This window comes from Pristiophorus japonicus, chromosome 17 (assembly GCF_044704955.1).
Source record: "Pristiophorus japonicus isolate sPriJap1 chromosome 17, sPriJap1.hap1, whole genome shotgun sequence".
Lineage (NCBI taxonomy): Eukaryota > Metazoa > Chordata > Chondrichthyes > Pristiophoridae > Pristiophorus > Pristiophorus japonicus.
The window spans coordinates 62029101-62043573 of NC_091993.1; the positions used below are offsets into that span (position 1 = coordinate 62029101).

At 50.6% G+C, this 14473-nt stretch overlaps 1 protein-coding gene across 1 annotated transcript in view; it reads left to right on the forward strand.

The window, feature by feature from the left end:
• Window positions 1-283: 283 nt before the first annotated feature.
• LOC139227755 (DENN domain-containing protein 2D-like) overlaps window positions 284-14473 on the forward strand; it is a 76853-nt gene continuing 62663 nt past the window's right edge. The window contains exon 1 of the mRNA XM_070858753.1: window positions 284-444. The gene's annotated coding sequence lies outside the window, so the exon portion shown is untranslated. The remainder of the gene's footprint in view (window positions 445-14473) is intronic.

Here is a 14473-nt window from a genome sequence, read left to right on the forward strand (position 1 = left end):
GGGAGGACCTTGAAGAAGAATGGGCAGGTTGGTACAAGGTGGGATGCTTGCACATGCAGAGGGAGCCAGAAAAATAAGGGGCTAGGCAGAGATAGAACCTGGAGGTGAGAGCCATTTGGTCATCTTAGGAGAGGGTTGGGGTAAACACGAAGACAAGTGGGGCAGCTTCGGTGAGGGGCGAGGGATTGGCAATGGTGCGCCACGTTTTGATTGCGGCTCAGTATAGCAATGTACTACTCCACAACGAGCACACAGATGACAGAACAGGAAGAGAAACTGGGAGTGAGCTACCGCAACATGCAGCAGAGGCGGGGGAACCAACTTACCCACAGTTACAGGATATCTCCGGCAGCAAGTGCGCCCATCGCTTTGAAGCTTTATGATACAGCGAGCAGTCTACAGAACAACACCAGTCTACAATGAGAAGTTCCAAGTTCCAATGAGGTAACGATTGCATTACGCTTGATTCTTTCTCTCTCTTTGCAACAACCTCTCCACATGGCCGCGACCAAAACCAGCGAGCAGCAGCCAGCCTGACAGCAGGGTTTTTTAATCCGAGGCTTCAGTCGGTGTTAGAAAGAACAGCCATCTTCAATGGGGATAGGGAAACTTGAAGCGTACTGTGCACAATCCCATGCAACTTTTATGATAACCTATGTGTGTTTCTTGTCAATATCTCACGCTGGCTGCCTGTGAGATGCTGAATCGGGGTCCATGTTGCCCTGTGCAGGCCCTTGCCCCCGGGAGCCCGGATTGAGACCTGCCACAAGCGTTATTTCCTGTACGACCTTTGCAACCGACAGACAGACCAGACTTGCAGCCTGCCAGGTTGGGCTGGATTTGAACTCGGGTGCGATAGGTGAGGTCCCCCCCCATTCCGGACTGTGTAGCTTGCCCTCACTAATAGGCGTGTTGTTGACACTGAAAGGGGATTATTGAGAGTCAAACAGAAGCCCCTTTTGGTGTCCATTCTGCACCACAGACAAGGTTCATTGCACAGCAACACTGGGTGGTAATCAGCCCTGCCCATTACTTGCTGCTCAGCTGTGGAGCGGGGGAAGTGGGGGGAGGTGAGGAAGAAAGAAAGACTTACATTTATATAGCGCCTTTCACGACCACCGTACGTTTCAAAGCGCTTTACATGGAGTGTAGTCACTGTTGTAATATAGGGAACGCAGCAGCCAATTACTACACAGCAAGCTCCCACAAACAGCAATGTGATAATGACCAGATAATCTGGTTACTTTATTATGTTGATTGAGGGATAAATATTGGTCCCAGGACACGGGGGGATAACTCTTCTTCAAAATAGTGCCATGGGATCTTTTACATCCACCTGAGAGAGCAGACAGGGCCTTGATTTAACATCTCATCCACAAGACAGCACCTCCAACAGTGCAGCACTCCCTCAGTACTGCACTGGGAGCGTCAGCCTGGATTGTTGTGCTCAAGTCCCTGGAGTGGGACGGGAACCCACAACCTTCTGACTCAGAGGCGAGTGTGCTACCCACTGAGCCACAGCTGACACTGTGCAAGGGGCTTCATTATTATACAGCAGGGGTGTCCTGTACGTGACTTCGCAGTGTGAGGACATACTGGACCCTCCGGCCCATGGCCGGGATACTTGTGCTCAGGGTTGCTGGGTGCAGAACCCTGAGGCAGGAGAACATTCAAAGGGAAGGTGAGTGTGTCAGGCCACTTATGTTGTGGTTTTGCTCCCAATGATGTGGCAAAGTAACCGAGAGCCAGCATTGCCCGATGGCAGGGACCCACCCACCTATTTCTGTAGGCCAAGGCTGGGGTCGCTCACCCTCCTGGATTGTCCCGGAGGCTCCAGAAGTTATAGATTAATCTCCTGGATACTGCTGCCAGCAACCCCTGGAGAAACATCACCGAGACATGAAAGAAATCGTATGCGATGCTTTCATTGTTCATTTATTAGTTAAAAGAATGTTGGAGATGGGACATAAAAGCTGTTTAACGGACAGTGAAGCATCATCCAATCAGGTCATCAAGAGCCTGTTTGCTTTCCGATTGGTGTGGGAAGGGGGACAAGTTGAAGGACCAATGGTGGGAGAGTGAGGGCAGGGCTGTTGGAGGCAGGAGGTCATTTGCTGAAACCCCCAGCGATACCATTCAACCAGAGTTGACGACCCCAAGCCCAGGCACACCAGCCTTGGGCATCTGGCCTCTTACCGTGTGGGTCAGCGGGAAGACTAGGCTGGGCCGTGCCGTCGGCTGCAAGGACACCGGCGACTGCCGTGCAACAGAAGGTTGGCACGTGCAGGGGCCGAGGATGGTAAGCTATAAGCTGGGCCTTGCAGCCAAGCTGTAGTACGGACCGACAACTGGGACGGTACTGTGCACCGGCACAGAGGGCAGACCCGCCCACGAGCGCCTCGTGCCAGCTCCCTGTCAGCACCTTGATTGTCTGCAAACCATTGCGTCCTCCGACAACGCCCTTCCCTTCCCTTCCATGTTGCTCTGCCATTACTGCGTGGGCCTGTTAATGGCTTAAAGCGCATTCTGAGCTTCTCCAAAAGCTTTCTAAATTGTTGCCCCCCCCATCCCCATTTTGTGACACTCCCCTTTAATTGGTCTTATCCCTTTAAGTGTGTCTTGCACACAATCTTCAATCCCCACCTCGAGTGTGCTCCCTTGGCCATCGATCCTCACGAGTGTGAACCCTCAACAACTTGTATTTATATAGCGCCTTTAATGTAGTAAAACTTCCCAAGGCGCTTCACAGGAGTGTTTTAAGACAAAACAAATAAATTTGACATCGAGACACATAAGAAGACATTACGGCAGATGTCCAAAAGCTTGGTCAAAGAGGTAGGCTTTGACGAGCGTCTTAAAGGAGGAGAGAGAGGTAGAGAGGCGGAGAGGTTTAGGGAGGGAGTTCCAGAGCTTGGAGCCCAGGCAGCTGAAGGCACAGCCACCAATGGTGGAGCGATTATAATCAGGGATGCTCAAAAGGGTTGAATTGGAGGAGTGCAGACATCTCGGGGGGGGGGTCGTGGGGATGGAGGAGCTTACAGAGATAGGGAGGGGCGAGGGCCATGGAGGGATTTGTAAATCAGGATGAGAATTTTGAAATCGAGGCGTTGCTTAACCGGGAGCCAATGTAGGTCAGCGAGCACAAGGGGTGATGGGTGAGCGGGACTTGGTGCGAGTTAGGACATGGGGCAGCTGAGTTTTGGATGGCCTCAAGTTTACGTTGGGTAGAACGTGGGAGGCCGGTCAGGAGAGCATTGGAATAGTCAAGTCTAGAGGTAACAAAGGCATGAATGAGGGTTTCAGCAGCAGATGAGCTGAGGCAAAGGCGGATACAGGCGATGTTACGGAGGTGGAAATAGGCGGTTTTAGTTATGCTGCGGATATGTGGTCGAAAGCTCATATCAGGGTCAAATGTGACACCGTGGTTGTGAACAGTCTGGTTCAACCTCAGATTGATGCTAGTGAGAGGGATGGAGTCAGTGGCTAGGGAACGCAGTTTGTGGCAGGGACAAAAAACAATGGCTTCGGTCTTCCCTATATTTAATTGGAGAACGTTTCTGCTCCTCCAGCACTGGACCCTCGATCCTCAAAAGTGTGAACGTCCGACCTGTCTGAGTTTGTAGTTGCTGCTCGTAATTATGCAAATGAGCTTACAGTGGAACATTGAGTACTGTGAGATATTACGATATGATCGGTTGTCATATCTGGATTGCCCCACATTTACAAGTATTATGGTATTATAGTTTTTCCTGTCTGCAGTGCCCCACATTAATAGGTACTATGGTATTACGGCCTGTCATGACCTAGTTTCCCATGTTTATCGGTAACATGGTAACCCTGAGAGTTAGAAATGATGGAAATGTCTGTGGTTTGAAGGTGTAAAAGGAAACAAAATTCAAAATGAATCAAAAAGCAGCCTGACTGAATTCCCCCGTCTGAAGAATAAAGCCCAGTCGCAAGTATCTGATAAATACAACATGTCTGACCCAGCTGGTCAACGGGTCAGAGAGTGACCCAACCCATCCACAGGTCAGAGGGTGACCTATCCACAGGTCAGAGGGTGACCCAACCCATCCACAGGTCAGAGGGTGACCCATCCACAGGTCAGAGTGACCCAACCCATCCACAGGTCAGAGGGTGACCCAGACCAGCCACAGGTCAGAGGGTGACGCTTCCACGGGTCAGAGGGTGACCCAGACCAGCCACAGGTCAGAGGGTGACGCTTCCACGGGTCAGAGGGTGACCCATCCACAGATCAGAGGGTGACCCAGACCATCCACAGATCAGAGGGTGACCTATCCACAGGTCAGAGAGTGACCCATCCATAGGTCAGAGAGTGACCCATCCACAGGTCAGAGAATGACCCATCCACAGGTCAGAGGGTGACCCAGACCATCCACAGGTCAGAGAGTGACCCAGACCATCCACAGGTCAGAGGGTGACCCAGCTGCTCAGCAGAGGCACAAATCTATAACAGAAATTACTGACGGCTCCTTGTAATGGCTGCTGAAAGACAGAAAGAACGTTCATGACCATCGGACGTCCCAAAGCGCTTTACAACCAATGAAGTACTTCTGGGGTGTAATCACTGTTGTAATGTGGGAAATATGGCAGCCAATTTGCACACAGCAAACTCCCACAAACAGCAATGTGATGATGACCAGATAATCTGTTTTTGTTATGTTGATTGAAGGATAAATATTGGCCCCAGGACACTGGGGATAACTCCCCTGCTCTTCTTCGGAATAGTGCCATGGGATCTTTTACCTCCACCTGAGAGGGCAGGCAGAGCCTCGGTTTATCGTCTCATTCAAAAGACGGCACCTCCAACAGTGCAGCACTCCCTCAGCACTGCATTGGAGTGTCAGACTAGATTTTGTGCTCGTCTCTGGAGTGGGGAGGGGGTTGGGGGAGAGGGGAGGTGTGGGAGGAGGAGAGGCGGGAGGCAGGTAATGGGAAGAGGGAAAGAGGAGGGGAGGGGGAGGTGAGTGGAGGTGAGGAGGAGGAGGAGGGGAGAGGAGGGAAGATGAGGGAAGACGAAGGGAGAGGGAAGAGGAGGGGAGGAGATGAGGGCAGATGAGGGGAGAGGAGGGAGGGAGGGGAGGGGAGGGGAATAGAGTGGAGGGAAGGGGAGAGGAGGGGAGAAGAGGAGGGAGGGGGCAAAGAGAGGGAAAGGGAGGAGGGGCAGAGGTGAGGGTGGGGAGGGAGAAGGGGAGGAGTGGGGAGGGGAGGATTGGGAAGGGGGAGGGATGGGGAGAGGGGAGGGAAAGGGGAGGGGAGGGGAGGGAGAAGGGAGGGGGTGGGGGGTAGGGGAGAGGAGGGGAAGGGAGATGAGAGGAGGGGAAGGGAGTGGAGAGGAGGGGTGAAGAGAGGGGATTTGTTGATTTGTAGGGGCAAGGAGGGGAAGAGGATGAGAGGGGAGGGGAGGGGAGAGGAGGGGAGAGGAGGGGAAGGGGAGGAGGAGGAGAGGGGGAGAGGAGAGGGGCGGGGAGGGGAAGGGAGGGGAGGGAACGGGAGGAGGGGTGAGGGAAGGGTAGGGGAGGGGGCTTGGAGGGGCAAAGAGAGGGAAAGGGAGGAGGGGCAGGGGTGAGGGTGGGGAGGGAGAAGGGGAGGAGTGGGGAGGGGAGGATTGGGGAGGGGAGGGATGGGAGAGGGGAGGGAAAGGGGAGAGGAGGGGAGAGGGAATGGGAGGGGTGATGGAGGGGACGGGGGGGGGTGCGGGAGAGGGGAGTGGAGCGGGGAGGGGGAGGTGAAGGGAGGGGGAGGGGCAGAGTGAGGCGGAGAGGAGGGGAAGGGGAGGAGGAGGGTAGGCATGGGGAGAGGGAGGGGAGGGGGAGGGAAGAGGAGGGGAAAGGGGGAGGGGGAAATGGGGAGGGGAGGGGGAGAGAGGATGAGAGGGTGGCGGGGAGAGGAGGAGAGGGGAGGTTGGGGAGGGAAAGGTAGGGGAGGGAAGAGGGAAAGGTAGGGGAGGGGAGGGGGAGAGGTGGGTAGGGGAGACAAGGGTATGGGAGGGGGCGGGGAGGGGAACAGGGAAGGGGTGATGGGACGGGAGATGATGGTTGGGGGAGGGGAGAGAAGGGGAGAGGGGAGGGGGAGGAGAGGAGAGGAGGGGAGGGGAGGGGGATGGGAGGAAGGACGAGGAAAGGGGATGAAGATGAGGGGAGGGGTGAAGAGGAGGGAAGGAGCAGAGGTAAGATAAGGGGCTGAGGGGGGAGGGGGAGGAGGGGAGGAATGGGAGGAGGGACGAGGGTAGGGGAGGGAAGAGGAGGGTGGAGAGGGGAGGGAAGAGGAGGGTGGAGAGGGGAGGGGGGAGGGGAGAAGAGGGGGAGGAGAGGGGAGGGGGGAGGAGAGGGGAGAGGAGGGGTGAAGGGGAGGGTTAAACTTACAGTCCGGCTCCAATGAGGTCACTGGAGCCCGGTCCATGTTGAGAGAAGGACCCTGTGGATCGGGCGGCCATTTAACTCCCCAGTGGAGGGGGCAAGGCTAAATGCAGCACTTTTCTTTTCTAACTTTCACTTCTGTAGCACCTGGTTTCGAGCTGCACGTTACTTCCCACCCAAGCAAACACTGAGCTGCAGGTGTGTAAACAGAGGCTCTCTCACTGTCACTTCCTGCTGTCGCCTGGCGGGCAGGCAGCCACGCACTTCCAGCTGTGCAAACACCCCACAGCTTCTGCACAAAGGGCAGGGGCAACCTGGAACCCTCTCCCAAAACACTGCATGCTGGGGTCAATCGGAGCTCCCAAGACTGAGGCTTTGTTGGGGGAGGGTATCAAGGGATGTGGATCAAAGCGACTAAATGTAGTTAAGATACAGATCAGTCATGATGGGGCAGAGTGGCCTCCTCCTGTTGCTATGTTCCAAAGCTGGACGTATTGCTCTGGATTAAAAACTGTGACAAACCAGCACTTCCCTCCCTCGAACAACTCGCTTGGCTGACTTTGCATCCCAAGTGTGTGAATGGAGAAGTGGGGAATCACAGCGTTTGGCGACATTTTCCAGCCTGTGTTCTGTCATTGCTCAGGTACAGCCTGTTGATGTTGGCACTGATCAACATCAGGCTAACCACAGCTATTTTTAATGTAACAATCTCTACCCAGAATGAGAAACAGTAAGACAATTGGCTAACCACTGCCAGTGAACTTTCATTCACATCATGAATGAAACAGTTTGAATTCACAAGCGCTTGCGAGAGACCACATCCGCTGCACACGGCATGTACACAAGGTGCCCGGCTAACGGACTAACCCAGTCCCTGTGGAACTTTGCATGGTTTGCACTAATGTGTCACTCACTTTGCCCCATTACAACCATTTCCTCTCGAGCCCAGTTGGGTTCCTTTTGAGGTGAGTCTCTCGAACTCTTGGGCTGTCGGTTTTCAGATGAAACATATCGCTGGCCTTCAGTCGCCATTTGCTCCATCCGCAGCTGCCTCCTGCATTTGATCACCTTCTAGAATGCAGAGGAAGTCCAGACACATCCATCCTTTTTGGCAAGTTGTATCTCGGTTCCCATCCTCCACTGTCCACTCCAGAAACTTGAGCACAACAATCCAGGCTGACACTCCAGTGCTGAGGGAGTGCTGCACTGTCGGAGGTGCCGTCTTTCGAATGAGATGTTAAACCGAGGCCCCGTCTGCTCTCTCAAGTGGACAGAAAAGATCCCATGGCACTATTTTGAAGAAGAGCCCTGGAGTCTTGGCCAATATTTACCCTTCAATCAACATCACTGAAACAGATTGTCTGGTCATTATCACATTGCTGTTTGTGGAAGCTTGCTGTGCGCAAATTGGCTGCCATGTTTCCCACATTACAACAGTGACAACACTTCAAAACGTACTTCATTGGCTGTAAAGTGTTTGAGACAAGCGGTAGTCATGAACGGCGCTACATAAATACAAGTCTTGCTTTCTTTCAAGCTCAAAACAGCCAACCAGCAAACTCCTGGCTTCCATCAAAGGCGGAATGGAACGCTCCGGGGTAAATGGTTCCCTGGTGGCCCTTCCCGTCTGTGAGAGACATCCCTGGGCTCTGCTCACTGAGAGTGACACAGCTCAGATAGGAACCTCCAAGGGCTCGATCTCTGGCTGACCCAACGTCTCACTATATGCACAGTCTTTTGATATACGCCCTTGGATATAGTGATCTAATAAAACTAATGTTGCACTGGGACAAACATAGAAAGAGAGCTTGTAATAGACACATGGTGATATTGGGTCTGCAATAGACACAATGTAATATTTCGCCTGAAATAGACACAATGTGATATATGGCCTGTAATAGACACAGGGTGACATTGGGTCTGTAACACATAAGAACATAAGAAATAGGAGCAGGAGTGGGCCATACGGCCCCTCGAGCCTGCTCCGCCATTTAATACATTCATGGCTGATCCGATCACTTCCCTGCCAGCTCCCCACAACCCCTTATTCCCCTATCGTTTAAGAAACTGTCTATTTTTGTCTTAAATTTATTCATTGTCCCTTGTTATTGTTATTACCAATTTAAGGGTATCTAAGGTTAAGACATGGCAGGAGAGCTCGGCCATGTGATATGCTCCTCCTGCACCATGTGGGAACTCGGGGACACTTTCGGTGTCCCTGGGCGCTACGTGTGTGGGAAGTGTATCCGCCTCGAGCTCTTGACGGTCCGCGTTGCGGAATTGGAGCTGAGGGTGGATTCACTCTGGAGCATCCACGATGCTGAGAATGACGTGAGTATCACGTGTAGTGAGTTGGTCTTACCGCAGGAGAAGGGTCCACAGCCAGATAGGGAATGGAAGACCAGCAGGAAGAGCAGTGCAAGAAAGATAGTGCAGGGGTCCCCTGTGGTCATCCCCCTGCAAAACAGATACACTGCTTTGAGTACTGTTGGGGAGGATGACTCATCAGGGGAGGGCAGCAGCAGCCAAGTTCATGTCACCGTAGGTGGCTCTGCTGCAAAGGAGGGCAGGAAAAAGAGTGGGAGCGCGATAGTGATAGGGGATTCGATGGTGAGGGGAATAGATAGGCGTTTCTGCGGACGCAACCGAGACTCCAGGATGGTATGTTGCCTCCCTGGTGCAAGGGTCAAGGATGTCTCGGAGCGGGTGCAGGACATTCTGAAATGGGAGGGAGAACAGCCAGTTGTCGTGGTGCACATTGGTACCAACGACATAGGTAAAAAAAGGGATGAGGTCCTACGAAAAGAATTTAAGGAGCTAGGAGCTAAATTAAAAAGTAGGACCTGAAAAGTAGTAATCTCGGGATTGCTACCAGTGCCACGTGCTAGTCAGAGTAGGAATCACAGGATAGCGCAGATGAATACATGGCTTGAGCAGTGGTGCAGCAGGGAGGGATTCAAATTCTTGGGGCATTGGAACCGGTTCTGGGGGAGGTGGGACCAGTACAAACCGGACGGTCTGCACCTGGGCAGGTCCGGAACCAATGTCCTAGGGGGAGTGTTTGCTAGTGCTGTTGGGGAGGAGTTAAACTAATATTGCAGGGGATGGGAACCTATGCAGGGAGACAGAGGGAGACAAAAATGAGGCAAAAGCAAAAGACAGAAAGGAGATGAGGAAAAGTGGAGGGCAGAGAAACCCACGGCAAAGAACAAAAAGGGCCACTGTACAGCAAAATTCTAGAAGGACAAAGGGTGTTAAAAAAGCAAGCCTGAAGGTTTTGTGTCTTAATGCAAGGAGTATTCGCAATAAGGTAGATGAATTAACTGTGCAAATAGATGTTAACAAATATGATGTGATTGGGATTACGGAGACGTGGCTCCAGGATGATCAGGGCTGGGAACTCAACATCCAGGGGTATTCAACATTCAGGAAGGATAGAATAAAAGGAAAAGGAGGTGGGGTAGCATTGCTGGTTAAAGAGGAGATTAATGCAATAGTTAGGAAAGACATTAGCTTGGATGATGTGGAATCTATATGGGTAGAGCTGCAGAACACTAAAGGGCAAAAATCGTTAGTGGGAGTTGTGTACAGACCTCCAAACAGTAGTAGTGATGTTGGGGAGGGCATCAAACAGGGAATTAGGAGTGCATGCAATAAAGGTGCAGCAGTTATAATGGGTGACTTTAATATGCACATAGATTGGGCTAGCCAAACTGGAAGCAATACGGTGGAGGAGGATTTCCTGGAATGCATAAGGGATGGTTTTCTAGACCAATATGTCGAGGAACCAACTAGGGGGGAGGCCATCTTAGACTGGGTGTTGTGTAATGAGAGAGGATTAATTAGCAATCTCTGTGCGAGGCCCCTTGGGGAAGAGTGACCATAATATGGTGGAATTCTGCATTAGGATGGAGAATGAAACAGTTAATTCAGAGACCATGGTCCAGAACTTAAAGAAGGGTAACTTTGAACGTATGAGGCATGAATTGGCTAAGATAGATTGGCTAATGATACTTAAGGGGTTGACTGTGGATGGGCAATGGCAGACATTTAGAGACCGCATGGATGAATTACAACAATTGTACATTCCTGTCTGGCGTAAAAATAAAAAAGGGAAGGTGGCTCAACCGTGGCTATCTAGGGAAATCAGGGATAGTATTAAAGCCAAGGAAATGGCATACAAATTGGCCAGAAATAGCAGCGAACCTGGGGACTGGGAGAAATTTAGAACTCAGCAGAGGAGGACAAAGGGTTTGATTAGGGCAGAGAAAATGGAGTACAAGAAGAAGCTTGCAGGGAACATTAAGGCGGATTGCAAAAGTTTCTATAGGTATGTAAAGAGAAAAAGGTTAGTAAAGACAAACGTAGGTCCCCTGCAGTCAGAATCAGGGGAAGTCATAACGGGGAACAAAGAAATGGCAGACCAATTGAACAAGTACTTTGGTTCAGTATTCACTAAGGAGGACACAAACAACCTTCCGGATATAAAAGTGGTCAGAGGATCTATTAAGGAGGAGGAACTGAGGGAAATCTTTATTAGTCGGGAAATTGTGTTGGGGAAATTGATGGGATTGAAGGCCGATAAATCCCCAGGGCCTGATGGACTGCATCCCAGAGTACTTAAGGAGGTGGCCTTGGAAATAGCGGATGCATTGACAGTCATTTTCCAACATTCCATTGACTCTGGATCAGTTCCTATCGAGTGGAGGGTAGCCAATGGAACCCCACTTTTTAAAAAGGAGGGAGAGAGAAAGCAGGGAATTATAGACCGGTCAGCCTGACCTCAGTAGTGGGTAAAATGATGGAATCAATTATTAAGGATGTCATAGCAGCGCATTTGGAAAATGGTGACATGATAGGTCCAAGTCAGCATGGATTTGTGAAAGGGAGATCATGCTTGACAAATCTTCTGGAATTTTTTGAGGATGTTTCCAATAAAGTGGACAAAGGAGTACCAGTTGATGTGGTATATTTGGACTTTCAGAAGGCTTTCGACAAGGTCCCACACAGGAGATTAATGTGCAAAGTTAAAGCACATGGGATTGGGGGTAGTGTGCTGACGTGGATTGAGAACTGGTTGTCAGACAGGAAGCAAAGAGTAGGAGTAAATGGATACTTTTCGGAATGGCAGGCAGTGACTAGTGGGGTACCGCAGGGTTCTGTGCTGGGGCCCCAGCTGTTTACATTGTACATTAATGATTTAGACGAGGGGATTAAATGTAGTATCTCCAAATTTGCGGATGACACTAAGTTGGGTGGCAGTGTGAGCTGCGAGGAGGATGCTATGAGGCTACAGAGTGACTTGGATAGGTTAGGTGAGTGGGCAAATGCGTGGCAGATGAAGTATAATGTGGATAAATGTGAGGTTATCCACTTTGGTGGTAAAAACAGAGAGACAGACTATTATCTGAATGGTGACAGATTAGGAAAAGGGAAGGTGCAACGAGACCTGGGTGTCATGGTACATCAGTCATTGAAGGTTGGCATGCAGGTACAGCAGGCGGTTAAGAAAGCAAATGGCATGTTGGCCTTCATAGCGAGGGGATTTGAGTACAGGGGCAGGGAGGTGTTGCTACAGTTGTACAGGGCCTTGGTGAGGCCACACCTGGAGTATTGTGTACAGTTTTGGTCTCCTAACTTGAGGAAGGACATTCTTGCTATTGAGGGAGTGCAGCGAAGATTCACCAGACTGATTCCCGGGATGGTGGGACTGACCTATCAAGAAAGACTGGATCAACTGGGTTTGTATTCACTGGAGTTCAGAAGAGTGAGAGGGGACCTCATAGAAACGTTTAAAATTCTGACGGGTTTGGACAGGTTGGATGCAGGAAGAATGTTCCCAATGTTGGGGAAGTCCAGAACCAGGGGTCACAGTCTGAGGATAAGGGGTAAGCCATTTAGGACCGAGATAAGGAGAAACTTCTTCACCCAGAGAGTGGTGAACCTGTGGAATTCTCTACCACAGGAAGTAGTTGAGGCCAATTCACTAAATATATTCAAAAGGGAGTTAGATGAAGTCCTTACTACTCGGGGGATCAGGGGGTATGGCGTGAGGGCAGGAGGTGGGTACTGAGGTTTCATGTTCAGCCATGAACTCATTGAATGGCGGTGCAGGCTAGAAGGGCTGAATGGCCTGCTCCTGCATCTATTTTCTATGTTTCTATGTTTCTATGTCCCAGCTTTCACAGCTCTCTGAAGCAGCGAATTCCACAGATTTACAACCCTCAGAGAGAAAGAATTTCTCATCTCAGTTTTAAATGGGCGGCCCCTTATTCGAAAATGATGCCCTCTAGTTCGAGTCTCCCCCATCAGTAGAAACATCCTCTCTGCATCCACCTTGTCAAGCCCCCTCTTAATCTTATAGGTTTCGATAAGATCACCTCTCATTCTTCTGAATTCCAATGAGTAGAGGCCCAACCTACTCAATCTTTTCTCATAAGTCAGCCCCCTCATCTCCGGAATCAACCTAGTGAACCTTCTCTGAACTGCCTCCAAGGCAAGTATATCCTTTCATAAATATGGAAACCAAAACTGCACGCAGTATTCCAGGTGTGGCCTCACCAATACCCAGTATAGTTGTAACAAGACTTCCCTGCTTTTATACTCCACCCCTTTGCAATAAAGGCCAAGATTTCATTGGTCTTCCTGATCAGTTGTTGAACCTTTTGTGTTCCATGCACAAGTACTTCCAGGTCCCACTGTACTATAGCACTTTGCAATATTTCTCCATTTAAATAATAACTTGCTCTTTGATTTTTTTTTCTGCCAAAGTGCATGACCTCACACTTTCCAACATTATACTCCATCTGCCCAATTTTTGCCCACTCACTTAGCCTGTCTATGTCCTTTTGCAGACTTTTTGTATCCTCACACATTGCTTTTCCTCCCATCTTTGTATCGTCAGCAAACTTGGCTAAGTTACACTCAGTCCCTTCTTCCAAGTCCTTAATATAGATTGTAAATAGTTGGGGTCCCAGCACTGATCCCTGTGGCACCCCACTAGTCACTGATTGCCAACCCGAGAATGAACCATTTATCCCGACTCTCTGTTCTCTGTGAGTTAGAGAGAATCAGTTAGCCAATCCTCTGTCCATGCTAATATATTACGCCCATAGACAAGGTGATATTGGGGTTGTAATAGACACAAGGTGATATTGGCCTATAATAGTAATAATCACACTGGGTTTCTCCACAAATACTCAAACTCTCGGGACCCTTTCTAAATGATCAAATGCTATTTGGATCACTGGACAATATAGATACACTCTCCTGGGACCCCCTATAAACACTGACACACTCCTGGGGTCCCCCTATAAATACTGACACACTCCTGGGGACCCCCTGGAAATACTGACACACTCCCAGGGACTCCCTATAAATACTGCCACGCTCCCGGGGACACCCTGTAAATACTGACACACACTCCCGGGGAGCCTATGAAAATACTGACATGCTCCCGGAGAACCTCTGTAAATACTGACACACTCCCGGAGACCCCCTGTAAATACTGACACACACTCCCGGGGACACCCTGTAAATACTGACACACTCCTGGGGACTCCCTGTAAATACTGACACACTCCCGAGGATCTCCTGTAAATACTGACACACTTCCGGTCTCCCTGTAAATACTGACACACTCCCGGTCTCCCTGTAAATACTGACACACTCCCGGGGACTCCCTGTAAATACTGACACACTCCCGGGGTCCCCCTATAAATACTGACACACTCCCGGGGACCTCCTGTAAATATTGACACACTCTTGGGTCTCCCTGTAAATATTGATACATTCTTGAGGACACCCTATAAATACTGACACAGAGTGAACCAGGAGACAGATAGATTATGCTAAAGTGTGAAGAGAGAGAGAGAGTCCCAGTGTGAGGGAGGGGATAAGGCAGTGAGTACCCTCACTAGGGGCATACTCAGTAGCCACCCTGGGAGCTGCCCCCTCCAATACCAGGGCTGTACTCTATACCCACCCTGGGGTGAGGGCTCGTTGTCTGTGAGCCCTGCCAATCAGCACTGTCTCAGCAGCAGCTGAGTGTGTGAGCGGTACAGTTGTCGGTGGGGCAGGTGTTGAGCTTTGCA